This window comes from Megascapheus bottae, chromosome 7 (genome assembly GCF_031878675.1).
Source record: "Megascapheus bottae isolate mThoBot1 chromosome 7, mThoBot2.hap1, whole genome shotgun sequence".
NCBI classification, from domain to species: Eukaryota; Metazoa; Chordata; class Mammalia; order Rodentia; family Geomyidae; genus Megascapheus; species Megascapheus bottae.
In genome coordinates this window covers 7,740,927-7,747,123 of record NC_143515.1, presented here as the reverse complement: position 1 = coordinate 7,747,123, position 6,197 = coordinate 7,740,927, and positions in this window count along the sequence as shown.

The following is a 6,197-nucleotide window of genomic DNA, read 5'->3' as shown; positions in this document are numbered from 1 at the left end:
ACAGGACACTAGTCAACTACAACAGCGTCTCTGCATTTGGTCTGTCTAATGCTGGCGATGACAGCCAAGTGGGTGGGGCCCCTCTAAGTGTCCAGCTCCCCTCTCTCTTTTTGCCACATTTACCTCATGATAATCTGTCCTAAGTAGTGAGATGGACAGAAAAAAAAAACAAACAAACAAACCCTAAACGTTAAAGCAGAAACCACAACTTTTCAAAACCAATAGTTCTTGGATTCAGCAAGCACATACACTGTACTCTAGACCATGAATGGCACAAATCATCTACTTGTGAACTCTCCTAACATCTTCTCACCCACAGCCAAAGACAACACCTCTGACTCCTTGAGGAACTCTCTAATTATAAAACGGAACCATTCCATTCCAGGACTTTCCATGACATACTTGTCACTGGAGAAAGAAATGATTTCCGTCAGTTTTTCAATTTTCACACAAAATCTCAGATCCCCGGTTACACATACGTAAGAAGCACTTCAGGATGTCTCAGACCAAGGTGAAAGTTTTAGCATGGATTAATTTTAGCATAACAGGGTTAAGACAGGGAGAAATAGAAACATTTCCTGCTTTCACACAGGAAATGGGAGCTAGACATTCAAAATAGCATATAGATGCTTTCTGAACGGGCTGGGGTGGGGTGGGGATACACGTGGTTATTTCATCTAGTAATCCCCAACCATTAGACAATGATTCTGAATGGCCAAGATGGTGCCCAACACATAGGGACATAGGTGAGCCTTAAGGGTTTCCTTTTTCCAGTTATTTTCCGCCTTCCTATCTCTACCCATTTACAGAGAACTGGCTGGTTTTAATCATTTCAAAGGGTAGATTTAGCTCCTTTCAGTTGGCTCCTGATTTGAGTTTGACCCTTTTAATAGCTATTAAAAAAAAATTGTCTCCACACCGGTCAGTTTTGCCTTACTACCATTTTAAGGCTTAAAGATAAAAACAAAAAACCATAAAACTTTTCTAGGCACTGAGGGCTCACACCAGTAATTCTAGGTATGTGGGAGACAGAGTTCTGAAGATCAAAATTCAGAGCCAGTTTGAGCGAAACCTATAAAAACTGGAACTGGAGGTATGGTTCTAGAGATAAAGAACCAGCTGTGCACACAATGGCCTAGTAAAAAGTGTAGTTTTTAAATTCAAGCTCCAGTAACATCACAAAAATAAAAATTTAAAAATCCTGGGCAGGGAATAAGGCTTTGTGGTAGAGACTTGCTCAGCATGCATAAAGTCCTGGGTTCAATTCCTTGGTGCCACATAAACAGAAAATAAAAAGAAAAATAACCAAAATATAAAAATTCCCTATTCTGTCTCTTAAAGTCCTGCCATTTTTCTTATTGTTGAAAGAAAAAAAGAATGATTTAGTGCCTATTGAGCAAGTACTTTCTGTGCCTGATCCTTGCAGGTAACATAGTCCCAACAAAGACACTGAACAGGTCGGGAATGTGGCCTAGTGGTAGAGTGCTTGCCTAGCAGGCATGAAGTCCTGGGGTTGATTCCTTGGTACCACCTATATAGAAAAAGCTGCAAGTGGTGCTGTGAGCCAAGTGGTAGAGTGCTAGCCTTGAAAAAGGTCAAGGACAGTATCCAGGCCCTGAGTTCAAACCCCAGGACTGGAAAAAAACAAAACAAAACAAAAAAGACACATCATCTTTAGTCTCTTTCCAGAATGTTAGTTTAAAACGAGAGGTGGCCGGAGTGTGGCCTAGTGGTCGAGTGCTTGAGTTACATGCATGAAACCCTGGGTTTGAGTCCCTCAGTACCATGTACACAGAAAAAGCAGGAAGTGGTACTATGGCTCAACTGGTAGAGTGCTAACCTTGAAAAAACTCAAGGACAGTGACAAGGCCCTGAGTTTCAAGCCCCAGAACTGGCAAAAAAATAAATCACTTGAGATGGAAGATGCTGACATCCCAGGAGGGTGGGGAGTTCACTAAAACTGCCCTGACAATACAGGAAATATGAGTCCTCAGAGACCAGAAGGGCATAGTTACAGCTAACTTGAACCCCCATTACAGATTACAGATCTGAATGTGTTGGGAGCTGAGTGCAGGGTCAAGCTGGCCCATGAATCTGCATCACTGAATAAGATAACCACACAAAGAAATGAGCTGCCATGTATGAACGCCATGCCTAACTTTTGAGTTATATCATCGGTATTGTGAATCACTTTCTGCTGAGACTTACCATTGGGTATGAATGTGTTATAGCTTTATCACTCTGCTGAGACCTATAGTGAGAATAAACATGAGGATCTCCCCCGCCCTGCCCACGTTCGTGCTGATAGGCTCATGCATCCTATATTAGCTGAATGTACTTCCTCAATCAACGAGTTCCTGCTCGTCCTGGTCGGGGCGGGTTCTCTATCCCTCCTGCGGATTGAGAGGGACCGAGGACTAAAACCCTGACATGAATGGATCTCAGGGATTTTGTTTCCTAGGTATTCCTGCAGCCCACATAATAGCCACTGACATAGCTCTGGTATTCTTGAGGGTTAACAGGGGGCCACAGCCGTTAGTGTCTTTCCAGCTAAAATCTCCTAGGTCTATCTGTTCCAGGAAACTCTACCATGCTCCAAGGCAACTCCCCCCGGCCCCCCAGACAGGCCTGCACATACTGTTTAGAAATTCAAGTGTGTTTTCTCCTTTTTCTTAGTTCAGATTTAGTTGTAGGGTCCAACTCAAGAATGCAGCTCTCTAGAACCCCTGGCAGTCCAGAGCAGTGAGGCCATGGAGGCTGGGAAGATTTCTGCTTCCTGAGGGGTTCAAATCATCTTCCAACTTAGAACATAGAAGCCCTCACAGCTTCACAAGAACAGGGATTCAGGTCAGGACAATAAGGAACTCACAGCAACCAGGCTTTCCTTCTTCATGACCTGCAATGACTGCTTTATATACCTTTGGCTAAAATAAGGATTTCTGTTAACTCAGGGTTTTACCTAACGGAGTGCAGCTACACAAGGAAGTTTGAGTTGGCTTGTGGTCCGTATGCAAATGGAAGCTGAAAAGAGATGGTCTGTCAGCAGATATGGGTCTAGATCACCAATTAGTTCAGGATATCCAAGCTTAATGTCTAATTTATGTTACGTAACTGACACCCCCGCCCAGTAACACATTCAGGCATGTTTGAAATATTTTTGCACATACTATAGAGATGGATAGAGCATGTATTTAAGAATTATGAAAATGGTAAAGACATCTACCGAGTCCTGTAGAAGGTAGTTTAAAATTTGTTTTTGCCTGTTTGGGGCCTCAACTCAGGGCCTGGGCACTGTCCCTGAACTATTTTGCTCATGACTGACCACTTGAGTAACAGCTCCATTTTCAGCTTTTTTTGGTTAAGTAATTGGAGATAATGAGTCTCACAGCCTTTCCTGCCCAGGCTGGCTACAAACTATGATCATCAGGTCTCAGCCTCCTGAGTAGCTAGGATGACAAGTGTGAGTCACCAACAGCTGGAGGTAGTTTAAAATTTTAGAGCTAAGAGTGAAGGTCCCAAATACTAATGAACCAAGAGCTTCCTGCCAAGTCGTGAACTTTGCTGGCTGATTCACTGCCTAAGTCCACTGAGTGCAACTGCGTTTACCAGGAACATGAGTTCCTGGACCTGCCAGACAGGGGAAGGAGATTCTGAAATAATATATGGGAGAATGGCACAAGTCTAGTTCTTATCTAATTATGCATTCATTTACCTATATTCCTATTTTTTAAATTTTCTTCTTTATATTATAAAAATTATACTTCTACTGTGTGTGATTCATGGTTTCTACTTCTCAAATGGCAGAAATGAGCCAAAACATCACTTCTCCATAAAAAGTATGAAAGACTAGGGAAAATAATGGTCAAATTCAACTTTTTCAGAATTGTGGAAAGACTTGAAACAATTTGAACAGAATTTACTCAAGCAAAGCAGGAGAGGAGAGGAAGAGGCAGGGCAAGGAGAGGGGAAAGGGAAAAGAGGAAGACTTGGATGGAAAAGCTATAGGGAACTCTGAAAAATGAAGAGCAACATGTTGAGCTGAAAAGAAACCCCAGGTGATGACCCATCAGGGTGATGGGTCTGCTAGACTTCTCTACTTCTGACAAGGAGAAAGACTGCCCCGGAGAGATGATTTAGTTTAGCATGAAGATTTCCCATTATCTTAATTGTAACCCACTGTGTCCCAGAAAAGCCCTCAACACATACCTAATCATCCCTCAAGAGGGAAATCTGAGACAGAAATCTCTATTCTCCTCAGTTCTGGCTTTGAATAAACCCATTTCCTTCTCCAAAAAAAGAAAGAGAAAAAGGTGAGGGGAGATGGGAAGGTGGATTAGTAGTAGAGAGCTTGCTTGACATGCATGAAGCCCTGCTGGTAATTCCTCAGTACCACATAAACAGAAAAATCTAGAAGTGATGCTGTGGCTTAAGTAGTAATAGTGCTAGCCTCAAGCAAAAACAGCTCAGGGACAGTGGTTAGGCCCTGATTGTCTACCCCCCCCCCAAAAAAGTTACAGCTGTGACACACTCTCTTGGGAATTTGCAGGGCATATAAGGCTGAAGACAGCCCTACTACACACCTCCTGCCAGTGTTGAGAGATTGCTCAAGCAGTCTAAGTCCTGGCAGAACACTTACAGGTGTGTTCTAACATATGCATAGCTCCTCTGATGTAGAGGCATTTAAGGAAATTTCTGCCCAATTTAACTGAGCTCAGAATTGATTTCAGTAGCCAAAAAATAAAAAGTAGAATTTATAACATTAAACCAGGAAAGTCATTAAATACTAACAATGAATATATGAATATAAACAGCAGCAAACTCTGGATCAGATAGCTTAGGTCACCAAGTTGACAAATTTGCATTGTTAAAAAATGTCCAACTTTCAACAAGTTGTGACCATAAAATGTCCCTCAAGAAGCTTAGATGTGGGACTTATTAAAGACTACCATAAATATTTCCAAAGAATGAAAGGAAACAAGGGGACTACTGAGCAATTAAATAAAAGAATATCAATACAAAGCTGGAAATTACTACAAGGATCCAAGTACAAATACCGAAGTTGGAAAATAGGACTGAAACCACTGTTTTTTTTTGGGGGGGTGGGGAGTGGGGGAGCTTGATCTCTGGGCCTGGGCACTGTCCCTGGGCTCTTCAGCTCAAGGCTACCACCCTACCCCTGGAGCCACAGCACCACTTCTGGTTTTCTAGTGGTTAATTGGAGATGAGTCTTATAGACTTTAGTGCCTGGGCTGGCTTTGAACCACAATCCTCAGATTTCAACCTCCTAAGTAGCTAGAATTACAGGTGTGAGCCATCGTGCACTCGGCTAGAAAAATGACTAATCTTTTACTTCAGTTATTTTTCACATAGTGTCTTAAACTTTTTTCTGGGCTGGCCTGGAACTATGATCTTGCTATTTGTAGTTCTAATGCACCACTATAAAGTTTTTTTACTTATTTATTTTGGCCTAGGTCTCTGAACTGCTCGTCTCCAGATCTCAGCCTTCTGAGTAGCTAAGATTACAGGCAAAGAGCCCAGCACTGTAGGCTTACAACTGTAACCTTAGCTACTCAGGAGGCTGAGATCTGAGGGTCTCAGTTCAAAGCCAGTCCAGGCAGGAAAGTCTGTGAAGCTCTTATTTCCAATGAACCACCAGAAAAGTGGAAGTGGGGCTGTGGCTCAAAATAGTAGAGCTCTAGTTTTGAGCTGAAGAACTTAGGGACAGCACCGGGGCCGAGTTCAAGTCCCATAACCGACACACAAAAAAGATTTAACTTTTCTACTTGACTTTGAAGCTCTTCAAACTTGGGTGTGGTCTTTTATCTTTTGAATAGGACTTTGTTTCATGGGTAGGTTAGCCTGGACTTTGATCCCCTATTTTATGTTCTCAAACAGCTAAGGACCTTACTGCTCAGGCTGCTGGGTACTGTAGGGCTCTCAACCTCTGCTGACCCGGAGGCTAGGATGTGAACCACTGCACTGGCATATTTTTTTTATTATGTAGAAACTTTATATGCAGTTATATTACATAAGTATTAAGCTATAAAGGTATATTATAAAATAAATTGGATTGTCATATTTAATTAACTGTAAGTATAGAGCTCTGGAAATTGTTCTTAAATACAAAGCAAATGTTTTTATTCACTTGCCCTAAGCAACTGGTCACATTATCCATTACCTATGATCTTTGGAAAAAA